Consider the following 24,669-nt stretch of genomic DNA (forward strand, 5'->3'; position numbering starts at 1 on the left):
ATAAAAAATAACAAATAATAATAAAAAATAATAATAAAAAACGAACTGGCAAAATCACTACAAAAGCTCATTACTTCTAAGAAAACATATAGTTAAGTTAATTATAGTTAATTTTAGTTAAAATCCAAAATATTCTTGGCATATTTGAGAGAACAAAATTTAATAAGTGTGGAAGAACCAACAACAAAACATATCAAAAGGTGCTTTTGCACTAAACTCATCTTGATAGTTTGTCAGTTTAACTGTTGACAATTTGTCTTGCCCTTCGAATAGATCCTCTCACTGCGAGCAGTAGCCACAATGAGACCAATTCCCTTTGCATCCTAAATAGTCTGACAGTCATTTTCTGGAAGTCTTCACAATCTTCATTATTGTCAAAATAATTGTTCACTCAAGCTATACTCATTCTGTCTGAACGCTGGTTTCTTCCAGCGATCAAACTGGAACTTGCCCGTGGAAGTTTTCCAATAGTCAATGTCACATTTTGTGTAGAACACACTTAAGATCCGATTTGTCACACGCCAACCACATTTTCAAAGTCCAAAGATCTTCTGGAGCACAAAATGCCATATAAAATTCAAGATTGAAATTTTTAGGAATAAAATTTTCATCTTCAGTGGCAGTTAAGTGTTATATACATATTCCTGATCAAAGATAATCCAGAGCACACTTGCCATGCAAGGCCTTGAAATTGAACTTGAAATATTTATCCACAATAGAAAGAGGAACTGTAATGTACATAATCTATAAAAATTTTCTACCAGATAACAATCACAACTTGGTCAAGTTATTCTAGAAAAACAAATTTTCCTAAGACAATTATTCTCAAAACTGTTAATATTTGAAATCCATAACTCTGGAACTAATTTCCAGAGGGAGGCAGAAAAACCCAGAGAATTAAATGTTTCCCTTATATACACCCGGTCAAAAGTTTGAGATTACAGAAGCTGTGGAAGTGATGTTACTGACTGTTAACTGCCGACCCAAAAGTGGCCCTATTCTTAAAATTTCATACTAATTACATAAACATATATGTACAAATTTTTGTATATTTTTTTATCATGAAAAGCTATAAGAGGTATGATTTCCACTGTACTGGCTGTACCTATCCAGATCCACTTCAAGAGTCCAGACAAACAAGTAAACTACTTCTGAAAAAGTTAATTTTTAGATTTCCAGGTCCTCAGAATCAACCAGCAGGAGACTAGATGATTCAGAAAATGAACATTTATTCATATATATAAATTCATCCAAGAGCCGAAGACCACAGATCGTAAGGAAAAGGAAAATCAATTATCAAATTCACCCCCTAAATTGACCCAATTACATTTTTCTTATATCTCTACTGACTGTTGAGATATGATTAAGGCTGGAATAAGCACAGTTTTGCTACCACTACTGAGGTAAATAAATGTGAATATTGTATATCAATTTTCTAACATATCACATAGATTATACAGGGTGATTCACTACCAGTGTGACAAACTTGCAGGAGGTGTAGGGGGCACAAAGACGAATCGGAATCACATAGCATTGCAGGGTCCGAAATGCCTTCGTCATGCGGTAGAGGACGTTGAACGGGAGGTCGCTTGAACAGCGACCGCTGGAAGTCAGCATTTGCGAACCGTTTCTGTTGAAGAAACCAAGTAGCAAAAGTCCTCCGAAGTGAATAATTCGCAGGCTCCAATGATTGAACTCATTTGGTTTGTTGACAGTATCCTCCATACAGTGGATTGGGAAATACCCAATCGTTGGCCTATCGCTCGAGTACTCGTACTCGAATCGCCTTCTGCAAGACGTAGAACATTCTCCTCATTGTCTGGCGTCCTCGTCGTTCGCTCTCGATTCATGGTACCTCTCGTGAAACAACCAGTCACACGTAATCTTCTGTGCACACGTGCGGAAATCGTATGATGAGGAGCACGCCTGTGCGGGAAACGTTCCTGGTACAAGCGGAGAGCGGCGCGCCCGTTACAGTCCTCAGCTCCATATGCGAGGTGCATGTCGGCCAGTTCAACGTTTGAATACTCGTCCATCCTACTGCCTTGGGAACCGGTTCGCAAATGCTGACTTCCAGCGGGATCGCTGTTCACGCGACCTCCCGTTCAACGTCCTCTACCACATGACGAAGGCATTTCGGACCCTGTGATTCCGATTCGCTACACCTTCTGCAAGTTTTTCGCACTGGTAGTGAATCACTCTGTATACATAAAACTTACTCGTTCTTAACAAAGCTGCTGTAAGCTCCCTTCTTCTGGTAGACCCCAATAAGGAGAAGTTCTGGAGAATTCCAAAGCTTTCAGGATCGTCAACCAAAAAACAGGTGTACATGGTTTTCATCTAGATTGGGTATGTTGTAAAGTAAAAAGTAAAATGCAGCCATTATCAACCCACTGCAGGATGTAAGCCTCCTCAACAATTCATGCTGAGGGAAACAGACCATAATCTGCCACGCTGGTCCAGTGCGGGTTGGCAGATCGACCATATTCAGCAGTCAGGGGCTTGAACCCCGGTCTACTCAAAGAGCGTGTGCTACTGCACTCCCGCTCCTGACCACTCAGCTACGGAGGAAGGTAACTATAATACTGTCGTATTGTGTGCAATGTAATAGCACATGCAACCATGTTTCATCCTGTCCGCAAATGCATTAAGGATCTAGTTCCAGCCCTCTTTGATATAACTTGGATCTAAGGGAACCATGCCCTGATAACAAGAATGAAGTCAACATTATAGGGTAAAAGCAATGAAAGTTCCTTTAGATGCAAATTCAACCCGCAAAATGAATTTTTTAGTAACTCCCCCAATTACACTTGCGTCCCATCTTCTCTGCCATTCCTCCATAAATAAATTCCAAATCCTGTTTTTTTTCCTTTTTAAAGTTGTTAGCCGGGTCAGAGACAATATCCAGACAACTCAGTGAAATCCCCTTTTTTAATTTGTAAGCCATTTCTTGATATTGTATATAGAGGTCCAGAGGTATAATTCCTGCCAACGCTTGCAGGGCATTATTTAAAATTGTTCTGGGGGAATTTATGATGGTCAATAACATAGATCCCTGTAGTGATATTAATTTTGATTTGATCTTAACCTTAGACACAGCCTGAAACCACACTCCACATGTGGAAGCAATAATGGGAAGGAAAATTGTCTTGTAATATAAATATAACACTTTTTTACCTAAGCCCCACTCTTTACGAGAAAGCCAAATAAGTGCTGCAGTAAATGTCTTAATTTTTTCCTTAAATTTCTTTACGTGAAACTGGAAACCCAACCTATCAACCAGAACGATACCCAAATATTTAGTGTTGGAAACATAGGGTAATTGTGTGCCTTCCAATAATACTTTAGGCAGACGGTCATAATCAAAATGTGATTTAAAAACCATAAAGTTGGTTTTATACAGATAATTTCAACTTATTTAGTTTTGCTCAGTTTTGTAAGTCACCCAACACTGGTTGGATTTTTTTTCTCAAGGACTCTTCTGGACCAACCTGATACTCCGACCATCAGGTCATCGGCATAAGCCACTTTCATGTAACTTTCACTTTCCTTCTGCGGCCACTACTTCAGAACCGCGTTCCAGAGGAGAGGCCCAGAACAGAACCCGGAAGGCATCCTCTTGACACAGAAGTACTGTATGAAAGATGTTTGGCTTGAACCTTTATTGCTCTGTCAATGAAATATGATTGCAGTACTTGATAAATGTAGTTATTACAGTGGGCCATCCTGAGGGACCAGAGGGCACTCTTCCACCAAAGAGAGTCGAAAGCGCCCACAAAATCCAAGAAAACCATCAATACGTACTTGCTTGGTGAGTCAGAAATATAATTAAGCACTGTGATAATTGCATCCTCCTTCGAATGCCCTTTCTTAAAGCCATGCTGGCAATTCGAACAGAGGTGGTTTTCCATGAGCATATTAGTGATTCTAGGGGACAAAATTCGCTCAAATAGTTTTCCCATGTTGGCCAAAAGAGAAATGGATCTATAAGACCTGGGATTTGTTTTGGGTTTACCCGGTTTGTGGAGAATCTTCAATAATGATTTTTTCCAAACTCTGGAGAAAGTTCTCTCCAGTAAACACTTGTTGTACATATGAAGTAACACATTTAGAAGATATTCAAAAAATTTGACTATAATTTGATTTTCTATTAAATCTTCTCTAGGGCACTTTTTCGAATTTAATTTTGAAATTGCAGCCCCTAACTCAATCATGTTGAAAAGCTCAATTTCCGTGGATCCAGTATATCTCTCATTCTTCAGACGAATTTCAGCCTGTTCTGGTGAATCCAGATCCGAATAATCCAAGGGAAAAAGATTTCCAACGATCGATTCTACGGTTGATTTCCAGTCCATGGTTTCCTGGCTGTTATCAACAACAGTATTGTAAACATCCCCACTAAGTAATTTATTACTCATTAATTTATAAACCAGGTCCCTAGGCTCCATATTACCAACATGTTTCACTAAATCTTGCCAACATCTAGTCTTGCTCTCCGCTATCTTCTTGTGAAAATTTCTTCTCTTTAATCTATAATCATCTTTAAGTTGTTGTACATGTTGTTCCGACAAGTGCCTCCCTCGTTGGTAGTCCTTTCTTGCGTTCTGTACTTGAACTCTCAAAGTGGTCAACTCTGGTGCCCACCATGGGACCGAAGGTTTTTAATCTGCTTTCTCCTGGTGGAGTGCAAGAAATAAATGGTATTGTACAAAGTTAACATACTCAAGAGCGGTGAGGTTGTTTAGTTCCATTAAGTCCTGCGAACCAAAGATAGCTCCTAGAGCGTTCCTAGATAGGCCCCAATTTTATCCCATCTCATTTTATTCATGCAGAACCTCCTTAGGTCATGCACAGGCAAGTCTTCATTGGTATTCTCCACCCTAACACAAAACGTGATGGCACGGTGATCGCTGTTAACTAATTCCGGTTTTACGTTCCACTCATGTATTTTATCTACAAGTTTAAATGAAGACAGTAAGGTCGATATTTGATTGCCGTTTACCGTAGAAAAGTTTGAATGTATAAATTGTATGCCAAAATAATGTCTTTGAATAAAGCATGGCAACAGAGCTGGGAAACCACGCAGAAAGGAGACATCACGAGGTGACTCCCTCCAACTCTAAACCAAACTCACCCAGAGCCCCCTCTCTGGATCTCACCTGGTCTGCACATGACATTCTTATCACTGGACATGGCCCCTTCCATCAGAAACTTACAGCTATGGGGATTGAAGGAGACCCGCGGTGCCATTGTGGAGAAGAATCTTGGGGACTCAAGTATGAGTGCCCTGCCTATGATAACAGTAGACTCAAATTTGTTACCGCAGTTCTAACGTCGGGTCTCACTAGGGGCCCGGTGGCTAACAGGCCGGACGAACAATGGGCACAATATATACTACATACCCCACACACTTTTAAATCTCTGGCTTGTCTGATGCAGAGATATATGCGGAGATGGGAGAAATCCCAGGTGCCGTCTCTAGCTTGTCCGATACAGAGAAATACGGGGAGATGGGAGAAATCGCAGTGCTGTCAGACCCTCAACATACCTAATAATTCAAAGGAATCCACGTAATTAGAAGTCCTCACTGCTGCTTGATGAAAACATGTACAAGGCACTAACCATGCATGCGCAGCAAATCTTCGCGAACCAAGATTGCGGAAATAAGAACAGCATTGGATCATACTACCCAAGGTTTTTCTTTTTAGGGTTACCCGTAATTAAATACATTAACCCGTATTTGTGTCTGTAAATTGCGTATGTTCTATAGTTGATTTGCCTGTTTTGCTCGACGAAAAAACCCCAGTTACTGGGGAGAAAAACCTTGCTATATACGCCTGAGACCAACTAACTCAGCCACGGAGTGAAAAAAGCCCATTAAAGTTCCTCGCATCATCGACGGGATTCGAACCCAGGCCTTTTCCACCCGGTGTGGGGAGGACGGTGACGATACCACTGTGCTACCCGCGCAGACCTGCCCAAGGTCTGAATCAGACAGGCGTAGGTTAGCTTCTTCTCTGCTAGAGGACACTGCCCTGACAACTTGCAAATCCTTTAAGAGTAGGAACACCGCTGGCACCATTCTGATGCGGGATTGCTGGCACACTGCAGAACTCCTGAATGCGGGATTTAGACTCCAACCCACAATGGTTGACTACTGCTGTCACTGCACAAGTGCAGGATTGCTGGCACTCTGAGTGTGGGATACAGAGTCCACTGGCCTCTTGTGATCATGTGGGGAGGACGGTGACGATACCACTGTGCTACCCTGTCCTCTGCAACTTAAACTCCCTCTCCCAGACTTTTCCACCCGGTGTGGGGAGGACGGTGACGACAGAGTATGATGGGCAGCCCGGCTCACCTCCCAATGGTGGTGGTGGTGGCAGGCAACGTGAGGGTTCACTAGGGGCTCTGTGGCCAAGCAGCCAGAGACACAACAACAAAATATAACACTACAATGACAAAAGCCATACATTACACTTTTTCTGGCTTAGAAGTACAGAATCTCTTATACAGAATCTGTCCTTCTTCACAAAATACCATGGTGCAGATGTGGGAAACCACCGGTGACGCCTTTCACAAAACATTATGCCACTATGGTCCTCGCCTGGTGTCTGCGCGAATAGCACAGTGATATCGTCATTTCCCCCCCACACTGGGTGGAAATGTCCCCGGTTCAAATCCCGTCGATGACGCGAAGAATTTTAAAGGGCTTTTTCCGTTCTAGCTGAATTAGTCGGTCTCAAGCGTAGATACGAGGCTTTCCCCTATAAACTGGGGTTTTTCGTCCCCAGTTTCGTCCCCAAAAATACAGCGAACAAATTCGGTCTCAAGCGTAGATACAAGGCTTTCCCCTATAAACTGGGGTTTTTCGTCCAGCAAAACAGAAAAATCGACCATAGAACACATTCAATTAACAGACATTAGACACACGGTAAGGCATATGAATTTAATTATTCGGGGTGGCCTAATATAATAGTTTGGGTTTTTTTTTTTTTTTTTTTGTGGTCGTCGCCTAATTACGTCCATGGGATGTGAGGAGGATGGTGATTTATAACCACTGTACTACCGCACCGACAAAATCCATGGTCAGAAATAGTTCCCCCGTTTCCGTCCATTGGCTCACACAAAGCTCACGTTCACTATGACTATCGATGAGGCGTGGACGCTCGCCATTAGTCCAGTGACTGCTGATCTATCCACTATTCGACTACTGTTGGCACACCATAACTACAGCCCACAAGGTTCTGAGTTTCCATAATACTGCCATCCTTCAAACGGTAGCCCACAATCGCCCCTTTTTAGAAGACTGAAAGATCAAGTTCCTTTCCCATGTCGATCAAGTACTTCGTATGGACCGCATACCACTAACCTTCAATATCACATTAATATGCAATATCATATCATATTAATATGCAATATCATATCATATTAATATGCAATATCACATCAGTAAGAAACGGCCGATTAATAACACAGTGGGAGGTAATCAAAGTTTTGGCTGGACAGCGCATATTTCATTACGTTTATGAATATATTCAAAATAAATAAATAAATAAATCTTTATTGTGAAGTAGAGTTACAGCACAATATCCCATCACGGCGACGAGCGCCAGGGGTTCATATATAGCAGTTAGAGAAAAGATAAGTACAGCGAACAAATACAAAATCCTACAAAATACAGTTTACAAATTCAAAAGGCTACAAAATACCGCGAACAAATTCAAAAGGCTACAAAAATACAGCGAACAAATTCAAAAGGCTACAAAATACCGATCACAAATGCAAAAGCAATACAAATACAGCATAAAAACGCAGAGCTAGACATAAATACAGAAATAAATACAAATTGGCCATATATCAGGGTTCAAGGGCTTTGATAAAGTTGTGTCTGTCCTTCTTCTTACTTATTATGCTGTCGATGTCGGCGTCCACACGGTTGAGGGCAGCGAGCATCTGCTTGGGAAGAAATCTGTCAGTGAGTACAAGCCTGTTGTGGTGAGCCACGAGTGCTGGTGCCGACCTTAGGCTTGGCTGTGGAATCCTCCAAGAGCAAGCGTTCCAAATATTTGGAGATGATATCTGGCCTGTGATGAGTTTGGCTGTGAACACCAGCCTCTTTTCCACGATCAGGAACTTCAACCTCGGGATGTCGAGTGCTTGTGCCATCATGGTGGTTGTGGTAGTGGGAGGTAGACGAAGCTTGTTATTGGCCCATTTCAATAACCAGTATTCAGCGGTGTACACTCGCTTGAGGTTTGTAGGTGCAGCAGAGGCCCATATTTCTGCACCATAGAGAATGGCGGGGTAAACGGTGGAGGTGATGAACCTTTTAACAGTGACAGGATGTCGGACGTGTAGCAGCTGCTGCTTTGAGATCCACCGTAAACGAGAGAATTTGGTACTGATTTTGTTGATCTGGTTGACAAAGGACATCTTTTGGTCAAACAGAACGCCAAGATCTGTGTGCGAGGGTACATTTGGTATTCGTACCCCTGCGAGTGAAACGTGGAGTACTGTCGGCATGGATTTAAGGGAGAATATAACCTGGGCAGACTTCACTGGGTTGATTTTTAGATTGAAGTTTGCCAGGTACAATTCTAGATCCTTAAGTTGGGAATTGATCTTGTTGCTGAGCTGAACGGGATTGTCGCCAGGGTTAATTTGAGTCAGCAGTTTGAGGTCATCGGCATAGCATAGGAGACCCTTCGTTGAGGCAATAATGGGCACGATGATAGCTGTGAACAGGGCACCGGATAGGACACCCCCCTGCGGTACTCCAGCAGTAATGTCGCAGGATAGGGTGTGTTGTTGCCGATGGAGAATAAGTATTCTGTGACAGAGAAGAGATTCCAAAAAACAGCATATCACCTAGAATGTGAAATTTCTCCTTAAGTAGGAGGAGCAAGGCCGGGATCGACACGGCATCAAAGGCTGCGCTTATGTCAAGATATGTGGTTGCTAGCTCAGCTCTTTGTTCGAATGCTGAGAGGATGGGAAATTATTATTATTATTAACAGCTACAAAACAGCAAACAACGTGCCTGAGGGTGCAGCTACAAAGAATTATTACATAGCTTCAAAAAGCTTGGAGTATACATTTCCCAAAGTAAAGAAAAAAGTAAATGTACAGATAAAATAAAACTAAATAAATAAAAGGACTCATCCGTCCTATTTAAGTGAACAGGCAGAGCACTGGTATTTCTTCACACACAATCAGAGTCTTAGAACTTAAAAGAAGAGTCTATTTTAAGTCAGGTACCGGATGAGGTTAGCAATTTCAGTTGCCTCTTGAAGTGTCCGGGGGTATCAAATATCTCAATATTTGCTTTGTTCATTGATCTTGCAGTCCTGTTATAGAAGTTGTAGTAGCCATAATTTGTTCTCGCATAGGATGGTTTCAGCAGTGGATGGTTTCTTAACGCTCTTGTCGGAGCGTTGAAATTTATTTGTGAGACGAGATGAGGGCAGTTCAGGGTACCATTTAACAGTTGGTTAAGAAGGAGTAAGTCGGCTTTATCTCTTCTTTTTTCCAGCGTTTCGAGTCCAAAGAATACACACCACTCTTGGTAGGATTTCTCATAGTATTCAAGGCCACTTTTAAAGCAAACGTACTGGATTGCTCTCTTTTGAATATTTTCAATTTCTAATTTTTGGTACGCAACATGTGGGGACCAGACCTGTGAGGCAAATTCTAGGGCTGGCCTAACATAGATTTTGTAAAGAAAGATGAAAAGTGCCAACTGATTGAAGTCTCGGTTAATTCTTTTCAGGAAACCTAGTTTTTTGCTAGCTGCCTTTACAATGTTAGAGACATGGACATCAAAGGAAAATGATTCTTTAATAAAGATACCTAAATTTTTGGATGAACTAACTTTTTTGATTGCCTTGTTGTTGATACAATAAGAAAAATTAAGTTTGTTTTTCTTGTGTGCATTAGCAAAGCTGATCAGCTCACACTTGTTTTCATTGACTGCCATTTTGTTCTCCTTCAGCCACTGAATAACTCGTTGAAGAGCTTCGTTTAGGATGATGCAGTCATTGGTACTGCCAATTGCTTTATAGATTTTTATGTCGTCTGCAAATACGTTGATTTTGATTTGGTAGGCTTCAAGGGTGCTTGGCAGGTCGTTGATGTAGATAAGAAATAATAGCGGGCCTAAGGATGAACCCTGTGGGACACCAATTTCAGGACTGAAAGGATATGAGGTTTTACCTTTAAATGTCACGGACATTTCTCTACCTTCCAAGTAGTTTTCAATCCAGTTTAGTGCTTGTCCTCTGAGACCATAGTGATGCAGTTTGTTGATTAGTCTCTGATGGACTACCTTGTCGAAGGCTTTGCTTAAGTCAAGGAAGATGGAGTCGACTTGTTTTCCTTCGTCAAGCGCCTGGGATATGTTCGAAACAAACGAGATCATATCTGTGCAGGTGGAACGACCCTTGATAAATCCGTGAGAGTAATCTGACAAATTAAGTTTCATAAAGTTAAATAGCTGCTTCATTACAATGGATTCAATTATCTTTGAGAGTGTATTCAATTGACAAACTGGTCTGTAATTGTTGGGTGAGGATGGGTCTCCTTTTTTGTAAAGAGGGGTAACAATGGCCTTTTTCAGTTGAACTGGATAGATTCCACTCTCAAATACCAATTTTATTAAGTGAAGTAATGGTTCTGTGTTCTGTGGTGGATGCGTTCTGTGGTGGCTGCCAAGTTAGTGACTGATGATTTTCCTGCTATGGCATAGTGGATTTCGGATGGTTTCGTCTGGAGGATTTGGTGAGTGATTGTGGGTAGCAAAGCCTTTTCAAGAGTTTTTAGCAGACAAGAAGCAACTGATATGGGTCTGAACTGATCGACGTTTGTGGCAAATTTGTTTTTAGGGATGGGGCACACTCTGTACTTATTCCACTGGGGTGGGAAATAATGCTCAGTGAGGCATCTGTTGTAGATCGAGAGAAGAGGGTCTATGATGAATGCGCTCAAGCATTTGATCATAAATTGCGGAATTCCATCCTCCCCAACAGTGGCTGTTGTGGGAAGGGAATTGATGGCACGTATGAGTTCCTGTTTCGTGATCTGGATAGTCCCTAGGACATCTGAAGGGTTTTCATAGTCAGACTGGACAACTGTGGATGGGACTGTGGTTGTATTTGAAAACCTGGCGATGTATTTTAACCATTCTTGAGGATCAGGCATATGATTGGATCCACCATGTGGGGCAGCATAGAATGGCTTTCCTTTCCTCAGAGTGCGGTTAAGATTTACTTGGATTGCAGCAGCTTTCTTTCGATTAAAGTGGGCCCTGGCGCGGGAAAAGGCTATTCTGTCTTGACTGCCATTCGTAAGCTTCCATTTCTTATGTAGGACTTGTTTCATTTTGAAGCTGTTGTTGAGGTCAGCAGTCCACCACGCTCTGGAACGGGGAGTTACTGTTACTCGTTTGGTGGCAGCATAGTCGGTGACGGATTTAATCCAGTTAGACAAGAGTGTCACTGCGAGGCAGTGACACTCTTGTCTAACTTGTCTAACATGAGCAGTAATACAGAAAGACAAATGATACTGAAACTGAAGAATAGTGATGGTGTACTTATAAACAGCAGAGAAGGCATAATTCAAATAGCAGAAGACTACTATAGAGAATTATACAAGGAGCAGGGGAATGATGCCAGCAGTGGGGAAGATGGATTGCAAAGTAGCAACACATACGACATACCCAATATTCTTCCTGATGAGGTAGAGCATGCATTGAAGAAAATGAAGAATCAGAAAGCCCCGGGGGAAGATGAAGTTACTGTAGAGTTGTTAAAATTGGGAGGAAGAGACATAACACAAAAACTGGCAAGGCTCTTCACAAAGTGCATTAGAAAAGGTGTGACGCCTAAGCAGTGGAATAATGCAATCATAGTTTTGCTGCATAAGAAAGGAGATAAATCAGAAATTGGAAATTATAGACCAATTAGCTTGTTATCCCACATCTACAAGTTGTTCACAAGGGTCATTACTAACAGATTAGAAAGAATACTGGATGAGAATCAACCGAAAGAGCAAGCTGGCTTTAGGACAGGATTCTCAACTATGGATCACCTTCATGTAATATCACAGCTAATGGAGAAAGCAAATGAATATAAAACACCATTATGCCTGGCATTTGTGGATTATGAAAAGGCATTTGACTCCATACAGCATAAGGCAATGTTTCGGGCACTGGAAAGACAAGGCATTGATACCCCATATATTATGATTTTGAAGAAAATATACGAGAGTGCTACCTCCTTTATTAGACTAGACAAAGACAGTAGGAAATTTAAAATTGAGAAAGGAGTTCGACAAGGAGACACAATATCTCCGAAGCTGTTTACTGCTGCCCTTGAGGAAGCTTTCAGAAGATTAGACTGGTCGCAGAAAGGAGTCAATGTGAATGGAGAGTACCTAAACCATTTACGATTTGCAGATGACATTGTGGTCATAAGCCATGATCCCAAAGAATTAGAGGAAAATCTTAATCAGTTATGCACAGCTAGTAAGGATTTTGGACTAAAGATGAATATGGCTAAAACAAAAGTAATGATGAACAAGTATGCCACAGAAAGGGAAATAATGATTGAAGGAGCAGTAATTGAAAAGGTGGAGTCATATACTTATCTGGGACAAGTTATTAGCTGTAATAATGATAAATGGCTGGAAGTCAAGAGAAGAATAAATTTTGGATGGATAGCATTCAGGAAATATAGTCACATACTGAAGAGCAATATCCCAGTTTGTCTGAAACGTAAAATAATGGACCAATGTATACTCCCCATCGTGACTTATGGAAGTGAAACTTGGGCACTCACCAAAAGAATGGAAGAGAAGCTGAGAACTACACAGCGAAGAATGGAACGAATCATATTGGGAATAAGACTGTTAGATAAGAAGAGAAACACATGGATTAGGCAACAAACTCAAGTAAAGGACATTCTTATCAAAACTAAAGAACTAAAATGGTCTTGGGCAGGACACATAGCTCGAAGACATGATGACAGATGGACTAAGAAAATAACAGAATGGTATCCAAGAGGAGCTAGAAGAAAACCTGGAAGACAAAGGCGGAGATGGATAGATGAAATTCATGAGTTTGTGGGTAGTAAATGGATGTCCAGTGCTCAAAACAGAAGGAACTGGAAAGTTGCTGGAGAGGCCTTTATCCTGCAGTGGATTGAAAATGGCTGATGATGATGATGATGATGATGTCACTGCGAGGCTGAGGTCGCAGTCAATGAGGACATCCCAAGGAATGCAGGATGCTGCTTCTACACAGAGTTGAGGATTGAGGTATTTAGGTGCTGAAACATATTTGATTATTTTGTTGTCAGGGATGTTGAAATTTGGCACCTGCAATGACCACGTCAAAACTATAGGCTGGTGATCCGACAGGAAGAATGCGATGGGATCATCCTCAGCTGTGCATGGTGTTGAAGCAAAAGCGAGATCCAGTAGGTTCAATCCCCTGGTGGGGTTCTCATTGACCCGTGTCATGTCAATGGATTTGAAGAACTCACAGAGCCTGATAAAGAGGTGATGCCGGTTTGGAGGCAGGTTAAAATCACCACAAACGAGGCGTTGTGCGGACGGACGAAGATGGTTTAAGAGCCAGTTCCCTAGATCTTCAATAATTTCAATTGTAGGCCCTGGAGGAATATACACAGATGCGATATCAATGTGGCTGGAGTGGAAGCGTAGCGAGACTATAATCGCTTCGAAGGCTTGAGTTGTAGTTGAGGTCGAATTCTCATATGAGAATAGGGAGGTGTTGTACAGTATGGCTACTCCACCGCCTCTAGATTGCTCCCTGGAGGCAGACAGCATGTGGTAACCAGCAATAGCTGAGCAGAAGAGTGTGTCTTGATTAGGTTGAAGCCACGTTTCTGCGAGGCAGACCACGTCAGCGACCTGGGAGAGGAAGATCTGTTCTGCAGAGTCTAGTTTGTTCCTAATGGACCTGATATTTTGGAAGTACACCCTGATGGCAGGTGTTCGACGAACTTCCGTCCTGATTGGAGGTGTCCTGAGTTGGCATGTTCGTGAGCGAATGGCACGACTTCCTATCGACAAATGGACTGGTATTTTATGGGGACCATCACATAGAGGACTCAGGATACTCTTATTATGGCGGAGTGGTGTTTTGACTGTGGCGCTTGGCAGAGCAGTGGTATGAAAGGAGGACTGCTGAGATCTTTGGAGGTTGTCCAGAAATGAGTCCAATCAGCTGTGAGTGGTGATGTTGCAGACTTGGTTTTGGTGCAGAGGTGGAGGTTGGGGAAGGTGACTGGTTCTCCTATTATAGAAGGGTCGAATAATGGTGCCAATAGGCCAGATAGATTCGGTTCCAACTAAATTGAACAGGTCTTGTGCGCATTCAACCCTGAACGATGCGCAGCGGGGGTTCCTGGTGTGAAGTTGCTGCACCTTTAGTCGAAGGTTTAGTTGATCACGCAGAACCTCGGCAACATGATTTGCTGTGGTATTTGGGGCTAATCGAGATATGAAAAGTCCACTAGAGGGTCTGGACTTCTGCCGTCTGGGAGGTGTGTGGGAAGGCTGCAGTTTGGAGTTGGTCGATGTGCCAATTCGAAGCCATTCACGTGAAGCTATACTTGCTCGTTGGCTCACTCTGAAGTTCATACGTGTACTATCCTCTGGTTGCATAGGATAGGATGGATTTGCATTTGGGTGAACTGGGAGTGGAAATTGTAGTGTGGAAGAATCCGCTGGCTCGAATATTGTATTCGCTCCGACACTGAGTCTCAGGCCTTGTGAAGATGAGCAGTGCGAGTGAGGTATGACGGGACAGGCATTGCGAGAAGTTGGGTGTGAAGGTGGAAATGATGACTTTTGCCTCATTGGCATAGAGGTAGAGAATTCGTTATTGCAGGTAAGCGAGTTTCTATATGCGGTGCCGTTGACCGTTGGTGGAGCCTGCTTCTGTAATTGTGGAATCCTCTCTTTCGTTGAGTGGTGATTAACATCAGTTGCCCCTTTCAGCTTCAACTTGAGCGTACGTGAAATTTGGGCTTTTGTGGGTGGTTTTTGCCCTTTCCCATCTGTTTTTGGAAGCTGGCTGGAGCGAGGAGATGGCGTTCGACGATGTCCAGTGTTTGGCCGTTTTTCAGATTCTTTCCTACCAGGAGCTTCTGATGGAGGACTGGGGATTGATTTTTTGCTGCATTCGGGGCAGACTGATACCGTAATGGCCTTTGGGTAATTTTTATATAATCTACTAAGATCGTCTGAGTTCAGAAGGTTAGTGAGTTTGCTCGGATCTGCTAGCTTACTCAGTTCGATCTTATTATAGATATCAAGGAGTATAAATTTCATCTCCTTGTTTTCTTTGTGTAGCACTGTGATGTCGTCTTGTAGCTCTGCCAGTTGTGCTTTTGAGATTTCATTTCCATGATCTATTTTTGCTATTGCTTCTGATGAGGGTGTCCTGAAGTTTAATATTTCTTTTTCAAGCTGGTTAATTCGGGAGATCAACCGCTCGGTACTCTCAACAACTGCGTCCGTGGTTGCTGAGCATGACACACTGGGTTCAGGTATCCTCAGTTCTAGACGTTCATCAGGTTTCACACCTGTGGTGTCGGTTCTCTGTTGCCCTGAGTCCTTTAACCGTGTAAACTCAGCAGAAAGTTGAGAGATTGCGGTCTGAATTTCGTTAACAGAATCCCTTAGCTGAATAAAATCACGGCGGGATACGCACTCCGGTTCAGTTTGTAAATTAGATGAAGTGTCATCAATATTCCTCGAGTCATTTTCTGCTTGTTTGCAAAGTTGACATTTCCAACAATTTTTAATTTTCTTTGCGAGTCTTTTCAGGTCAGCGTATGGGCTACATGGCCCACAGAGGCGAACGGCTTTGCACGAAGTGCACACAAGGACATAGTCAACTTGATGACCACACCCTGTGCAAGTAGTAGGTTCGCTCATTTCTGCAGAAACCGTAGGTATTTGCGATTTAAAGGATTAGCAGCGTCCTTGAAGACAACGAAAAACTGAAAGGCAAATACAGAATACGTGGAAAGTCGCTGAAGGCACCGTGAGTGAGTGAGGAGTGGGTCAATGTGCCCTGAGACGTAAATTCCAAGCTCGTGCAGGCAGGGAGTTCTGTATGTCGTCATATAATCCGAAAAAGCAACGGACAATTGTCTTTATCACTGAGACCAAAATAATATTCAAAATTCAAAATTAACCTGAATCGAATTAAGAGCTGCATCTAGTTATAGGTGTAAGTGCACTTTACTGTCACAGAAAGTTAGGGCTTTCTTTCAGCCTGGGTTTAGCATTGATGGGGGCACCCTCCCCAGTCAAGTGCAAGGTATTTACGTGGCAGCCACGAGATAGAGGCGCCTCTCTATATCCCTGCTGCCAGCCACATGGTGACCACTGCGGTCTAGCAAACAAAGGATACAGATATTAACGCAAATAACCTGCTAATTTCCCAACAGAAATTTCAAATTTTCTTACCGGGGAAGTCCACTAGTAGACATGTTTGAGTGAAAACACATTTTGAGACAATAACTGAAGTTAAAGCACATTTTTAAACGAATTTATACAGAGCGTTAAAGTGCACGGCTTCACTATACGGCAGCGGACACTGAATACATGCGCAAACGAAACTAAATTAAAATAATTTCCTTTCTATACTCTAGGACGACCACAAGTATCAGAGGAGTACACAAGAGAGAGCGAGAGAGAGAGAGAGAGAGTACAAGAACATCGCCGTAATTAGTAATCATAGCCTTGAACCACGGTTATGAGCGCATATACAAGGTTGTTAAAATTAAAGTATCCCTATGGCTCTGGAGCGAGTTTTAAGGCTCGTACTGAAGAGAAATTTGGACAACAGGTATAATAAAGAATGCGCTCGCCACTTATTAGGAAAAAAAAGCAATTAGTTACAAAATTTGTCACTGTATGGCGCGTAACTATCTTAGTTAATCTTAGTTGGGATTGTGCAAAAAACTTACGTTTGCAAATATCTTACGTTATTTGCATATAATCGCAATCTCAGCTCTACTCTGGAGAGCTGGCACCACCTCATGCATGAATGCCAGCTTTATGGTGACCTCCGCTGCCAGCTCTTCACCCGGATCACCTTTTTGCCCAGAGATAGAGAACAACACCTCCTGGACGGGAGGCAGGAATATATTGCCTTCTCAAAGTTCACTGAAGCCTTGTACAGAAGAAGACGGGACCTGAATGCACACTAGCCACATAATGGCTAGAAGCCAAAATGTGCATAACGCCAAAGATGACCTACCAAGCAACCATGAAGATAGACAAAAAATCCGAAGGAAGGACGAATAGCAGCTGTTCTGGCGGCCTGAGACAAGCACTAGCCTGGCTCTCCTTTAACACCCCTTCCTGGCAAGGGGAAGAGACGACCAGTCGTCTCGCTCCCCTTCTACCCCACCTTTCCTTCTGGTGAGGCATGGGCATGCCTCACTGACCACCTGGGGGAATCTCTTCTGTGTCCCCCATACTTCTGCCTTTTCCCTCCAACCTTCTTCCTCCCCTCCCCCACTCTATCTATACACGACGCGAGCGCCCTATACACTAAATTTAATCTAGCCCAAAAATAATCTTCGCCCAGTCTCGGCCTAATTATCCTACGCACTGCCCTACTCCTACCATATGAATGCCTGCACACGTGCTGTATGCAAACATCCAAAGTAATTACGATTGCATGGATGCGTATATATTATACAGGGTGTTTCAGTTAAACGTTTCAGAACTTCTAAGAGGGGTAGGGTACATCCTGACAACTCGAAATCATATAGCAATGTGGGGTCGGAAATGCTTTCCTGAAGCGGTGTTCTACACAGAAGCACCATAAAGAAAAGAGACCGTAAGTGAGAAATCGTTTTAATAATACATGAAAAGAAGCAAAAGGTACATGGATTAAAGTATGTGTTCGAAGTTTCTTCCACTGGCTACAATGCACGCCTCACATCTCCGACGCATGGACATCCGAACATTCTGGAATACTCCAGGCTAATTTCGAATTTCTTGAACAAGAACGCCAAGTTAGTAGGATGGATGATTACACGAACGCAGAGTTAGCCGATATGCATTTGGCGTACGGGGCTGCAAATTGTAGTGGGCCAGCCGCACAGCGTTTGTACGCGGAACGATATCGGACGAGGCGTATTCCCAGTCATAATTTCTTTGCAAGACTGCACCAGTGGTTAGCTGAGAGAGGTTCATTTGAAAGAGCTGACAGGGACAGGGTAAGAACAGCACGGACTCCAGCCGTCGAACAGAATGTGCTGCAGCATGTACAGGGGAATCCAAGAACGAGTACACGAAGTCTAGCAAACGCAGTCGGGGTTTCCCATTGCAGCGTCTGGAGGATTCTCCGAGAACAAGACATGCATCCGTTTCACGTGCAGCGTGTCCAGACACAGCAACCGGAGGATTATGCACCTCGTATTGCTTTCGCACAGTGGTACCTTGGAAAATGTGCTACAAATCCCCTTTTTCCTGCTGAAGTGTTGTTTTCCGATGAGGCATCCTTCACAAGGGAAGGAATTTTCAACACGCATAACGACCATATCTGGGCGGTCGAGAACCCGCATGCAATACGACGTCGTGCAGCACAGATTCGATTTTCGGTCAATGTATGTGCCGGTATTATGGGAGATCACCTCATCGGACCCTACCTGTTACCGTGTCGTCTAACCGGACCTATCTACTTGATCTTTCTGCAGCAAGTATTGCCACAACTCTTTTGAGAGATGAACAGATTTCTGCATCGACGCAACAGACAATGTGGTTCCAACACGATGGAGCCCCTGCCCATTATAGCGGAGATGTTCGTAACTACCTGGATGTCACATTTGGTCAACAGTGGATCGGACGTGGTGGTCCCGTGCGTTGGCCTGCTCGGTCACCCGACCTATCATGTCTTGATTTTTATTTCTGGGGTCATATGAAATCGCTAGTTTATGACACCCCTGTTGACAATGCTGAGGAGCTGGTTGCAAGAATCGCAGTAGCTGCGGAAGAAATTCGAAATTCGCCTGGAGTATTCCAGAATGTTCGGATGTCCATGCGTCGGAGATGTGAGGCGTGCATTGTAGCCAGTGGAAGAAACTTCGAACACTTACTTTAATCCATGTACCTTTTGCTTCTTTTCATGTATTATTAAAACGATTTCTCACTTACGGTCTCTTTTCTTTATGGTGCTTCTGTGTACAACACCGCTTCAGGAAAGCATTTCCGACCCCACATTGCTATATGATTTCGAGTTGTCAGGATGTACCCTACCCCTCTTAGAAGTTCTGAAACGTTTAATTGAAACACCCTGTATATCACTGTTGCGTATATGTGCATATATGTGTACATAAGTTTTTTTTTTTTTTTTTTAGGTCCTAGCTGTCGAAATCTCAGGAAATTAAGCGGCAGGACCTGCCAGAGTAAATTTTAGTCTACTGGTGTTTCCTGGTCTGCCTCCACGAGGCGAAGGTGGGGCAACGCTGGGCTCCAGCAGAGGTCCAGCGGCTAAATGACCAGATGAACAACGGTACACGACATTACACAGGTACAATACTCACACACTTTTAAACCTCTGGCATTCCCAGGAAACTGGTACACCCACAAAGAAAGCAACGCGGGGATGGGGGAAACCCCTGGTGCCGCATGACAACAATATACCTTACACCTTACTGAGCTCTACTGTGCTCTATAAAAGCAAAGCGTCTCTTCAAAATCATACAGTAGATGTTTGCCTGCACTACAGCAGCAATGCCAACAACGTTGCCGGAAAAGATTGCTGTTCTGATAGTACAGCTATTAGTGAAGCTGTACTATCAGAACAGCAACAATGCCTCTACAGCTATCAGAGAATTTCGGCGTCAGAAGCGCATAAGGCACAGGTGGACCTATGACTATTTGTACTGTGCAAAATGATTGCGAAATTTGAAGCGACAGGAAATCTTGGTGTTCAACCAGGTAGAGGTCGAAAACGAGTGGACTCCATTCGTGTTGATGTGGCCATGGCTGTCGTGGATTTATCAAGTCAATCTTTATGTGGTAGCACAAGTCTGCCAGCTGTTTCTCGTGAAATGGACATGCCGTATTCCACTGTAAGGCTAGTAATGCGTCAGGGTTGCGGTACTGTCCTTACAAGATGCACATGCTACAGCAGCTAAAGCATTGTGATGCAGATAGTCGTTTCACATACGCACTTAATTTTCTGGCGCGGATGACAGTGGATATCATGTGGTATCACGTGGCCATGGAACATTCTTTGGAGTGATGAAGCCCACTTCTGCTTAAATAAACAAGTGAATAAGCACAACTGTCGCATTTAGACAACAGAAAACCTTAGAGTTTTCCAAGAGGTCCTGTCGCATTCTCCAAAAGTGACAGTGTTGTCTGGATTTACGGCCACATTCATGATTGGGCCATACTTTTTTTTGAACAGGTAACACCGACTGGATTCAGCACCTGTTCCGTCACTAGACAACAATATTATGAAATGTTGGCAAATTTCGCAATACAAGGGCTGCAACAACGTGGATGCCTTCAGGATACCACATTCATGCAAGATGGTGTACCACTCCACATCCACCGTTGTGTCCAAAGATTGCTAAGGCAACACTTTACAGACGAACGGGTCATCAGCCACTGTTTCCAGACATCTTAGCCACCCCGATCACCGGACCTCACCCCATGCGACTTCTGGTTGTGGGGTTTTTTGAAGAACCATGTGTATCGGGAAAGATGTCAAACTCTGACAGATCTGAAGGACAGCATTAGACGTCATGTGCTGGCTATTCCAGTTGACAGGTTACGTTCTACTGTAGAAAATGCTGTTCTTCGAATGGAAACTGTTGTTGACCAAAATGGAGGCCACATTGAACAATCGTAGCGTGTGTTCAAGTGATTTGTATTGCCACAGTGCCATATAGTGACAAATTTTGGAACTAAATTTTTTTCCTCAATAAATGGGGAGCGCATTCTTTATTGTACCCGTTGTCCAAATTTCTCTTCAGTACTTAGAACTCGCTCCAGAGCCCTCTACATAGGGATACTTCAATTTTAACAACCCTGTACTTCGTTTCCTTGTGCGTGATCACTTTTGTTAAATAATTTCAAGGCGAAAACCTTATGGTGATGGTTTTTCCGAGATACAAAATGTCATTGCTAGTAAAGTATGCATCTAGTTCATTCTGAATTTGTTTAGCTTCTTGTGTCGATTATACATTTTTTGAAGACTCTTTCTCAAGAAAGAGATATACAAATGCTGCGTTCTCAGTGGCGAGAATCCTCAAGTGGCCCTGTGCGAAGAACTGGTTCTAATTCGTTTTCAGCGAGCTATGTATTCCTTACTTGAACGAGGAAAGGAATAATGAATGATCATTCGTGTTCGGCCAGTTCGTATTAAGTGTACATAAAAGTCTCTAAGATTAATTTCTGCTGGCCGACAGTTCGATAGTTATTTTTTTCTTCATCCTTTGTTCATACAGTATTTTCGAAGCTGATGCCACTTTTAGAGACGGATCAAAATATCATGGGAACGAAAATGTAAAAAAGGGATACTATTTAGAAATGATCCACCGTCATCACTAATCAAGAGTAATAAAAGCTAGCTCTTGATCAGCAATTATAACTGAGATGGGATGAAATTCATTGTGATTCTTCTGTAACTTGATCTTGACGTATTTGTTAGGTATAAAGTGATCTCTTACTTTGCTTAGTTTTATTGCGATATTTACATTAGAACATGTCACCACAATTTCAAAAATGCAGATAATTTTATCAACTTGAAATTACGCATATTCAAATTTTTAGACGTAGTAGAATGTTTCAACATGCGACGGCCTTGAATAGAAAAATGTACATCATGTGAAGAAATAACGCTTTAATAATTTTAATTTCAGTTTTTTTTTTTTTTTTTTTCTTTATAAGTAATGTAAAAACTTCCATAATGTTAACAAAATGACTTCCAAACCCGTTTAACTTTCGGCAGAAACCGTAGGATACTCTCCTATGAAGAAATACGTAAGAAATATCAAAATGCAAAACTCTTTTGCCGGTTTAAGTGTCTAACAGTTTTATCTAAACCCTTAAAAAACATTCAGTTCACTGTAATTTGATAGGACATTCTATTTCTATAAATAAAAAAGAACCCGTAGCTGCACTTACCTGACTGAAATGTCAAATTCTTGCAGATCCTGCTAGCTTGTTTTCGACACCTGTTGTCTTCCTGTTCAGCTGTGTAGTTAAGAGGCGCTGCTAGTTCTCGAATAGCTTTCGCCTTTGGCCTTGAAGCAATGTAGAATTTCCATCAACCTTGAAGTGAAATCGTGTCCTCTTGATGTCTGTAGTACTGGCATATAATCTAAAAACCTAAACAAAAATTGTAACGATTTATTCAAAGATTTAGGCTGCAGCGATACACAATGCAATAATTATTTCTGCGCTGTCTTCCTAAGCCGATCTACGTTAATTTTGACATTCCCATCCCTTTTCTGTTCTGACTTTGCTTTTCGTGAAAAATGTGCCTCCATAAAAGTTTGCCCGAAGCGATTGCCTCATTATTTCACGTGTCGCGGCGTTTTTATCGCGACACAGCCAAGGCTTTGTCAAAAATTTTTATGAAAGTGGATTGCTACGATTCTCCCCCGCTAAAAACGTTCCCGTAATCATGCTTTGTACCCTGTCCAAAATGAAGGAGTACTGTACTTCGCAATAAGTGATCTACATCTTATATAACTGTCCACAGTTCCTAAAGTTCTTAGTTTTAAGTGCTATGCAAAAAAAAATGAGTGCATTTATATACAGCAGCAATACTGAGAAGGAGCAAATATTAAAGTTATTTACAAAAAATTTTTAGTGGTAGGTTTTTTTTTTTTTTCTCCTTAAGTTTTCTGACAATGCTAATTTGAGCAATCTTTATTGACTGGAATGGTTGAGGCACCATACAATATTACCCATTACGGCAAGGAGTTTTTGGAGAGGAAAAAAAAAAAAAAAAAATAGTTTTTTGACATAAACAAACCTCTTAGTTCCCGATGTGTGTTTGCGTGTGAGGAAAACTGCGAAGTGCAACTAACTCGAACATACAGGTATGTTGGGGAAGTAAAATAACATTACAGTATACTAGCCAACAAAAAATATTTTTTGTCATAACGCTGCAATGAAAATATGTGATTCTGGAGGAAATGAACGCGCTGATTCCGAAAATCGCCAAAAAAAGTCTCTATCAAGTCTACATAAAAAGATGTACCAACGTTTAATGTTAAAATAAAGGGATATATACGTATAATTCAAGTTTGTAAAAAAATATTATATATTCTCCATAACTCATTTTTAACTTCGGGAAACATATAAATCATAGCGAAACAGCTATATTTCAATAATATCAGCATACCCCTAATTGTCCTTAAAAATGTTTGCTACTAAGGGATTTTATCTTGTAATCCTGCTTATTCTCTCTCACAAGAAACCAGCAGTAATCCTCCATCATTACAGGATCCCAGCGACCTTGGGACCGCTTTTCCATGTGGAAATATCTTGATGAAACTTCTTCCCTTGTTCATCACTCACATCTCCCAGATTTTCTGGGAAAAATTCGAGATGGGAATGGAGAAAATTAAATTTCAATGACGTTCGACAGCCCATGTTTTTTTAGCACTCGACTAAATTAGACTCCTACATTTCATCTTCGACAGAACAGTCAAGTTCTGTCGAATTTCTGTCGAAATAAAGCTCTGTCGACTCCGGTGGAGGCTTAACCAACAACCAGGCTGTTTGGTGCAGATATATTAAGAGACATGTCTATCCGGTCATGCTTTATGGTGCAGAAGTCTGGACCTCGACTGCCACAACGCATCTGAGACGGATTTTCGCGGGCGAATTTTGGCTACTGAAGTGGACCATATGGAAATTTCGGCTTCACCCTGCACCAAGGACCACCCAGATGGCGGCAGCTCTAAACATCAGACGTCTTTCTGCCATTATCCATGAGAGAAGACTCGTCTTTGCAGTAAAAATGACGGTTGACATTATTTCGGAACCAGACTTCTGGGCTAACTGCGAATGGAGAATACCAGTACCAAGCCTTAGGGCCAATCCAGTCTTTCAGGCCACCCCAAACCGGGTAAAGTTATCCGATCGCTTCTTACCCGTGCAAATGCTGCAGCATATACACTCCTTGGACGACGACCACTAAAAAAGTTCGCAGTCGATAAAAAATATAGGCACACCTTACTCCATCGACTTCATTCTCAGCACTACATCACAGGAAATTACAACCTGCTCCTGAGGACCTGTCCATCACTACCATGGATCCATCACTACATTGTTCCAACTTTCTGCGTCTGCTCGGATGACTCCAGCACTGTAAAAGAACTGCTCCCTGGAGAATAATCTAACTTAATAACATGCTGTTGTGTATACACTGAGTGATCACTGAATTATGACCACCTACCTAATACTTCGTAGGTCCTCCTTTTGCCCTCAGTACAGCAGCTATCCGAGGTGGCATTGATTCAACAAGATGTCGCAAGCGTTCGGGAGGTATGGCCAACCAAGCTGTGTGTAATGCCGTCAGCAATGCAGGTATGGAGGTGATTGGTGTATCCAGACGCCTGATATGCCTTTCCATAGTGTCCCGCAAGT

The 24,669-nt window shown here is 42.3% G+C and overlaps 1 protein-coding gene across 1 annotated transcript in view; it reads right to left on the bottom strand.

The window, feature by feature from the left end:
• LOC150081768 (Ig-like and fibronectin type-III domain-containing protein 2) overlaps nucleotides 1-22,258 on the bottom strand; it is a 550,711-nt gene extending 528,453 nt beyond the window's left edge. Inside the window, exon 1 of the mRNA XM_090378862.1 lies at nucleotides 22,192-22,258. The gene's annotated coding sequence lies outside the window, so the exon portion shown is untranslated. The remainder of the gene's footprint in view (nucleotides 1-22,191) is intronic.
• Between the last annotated feature and the right edge of the window lie 2,411 nt (nucleotides 22,259-24,669).

The sequence above is a fragment of the Mastigoproctus giganteus genome, chromosome 8 (genome assembly GCF_048544385.1).
Source record: "Mastigoproctus giganteus isolate SK-2022 chromosome 8, ASM4854438v1, whole genome shotgun sequence".
NCBI classification, from domain to species: domain Eukaryota; kingdom Metazoa; phylum Arthropoda; class Arachnida; order Uropygi; family Thelyphonidae; genus Mastigoproctus; species Mastigoproctus giganteus.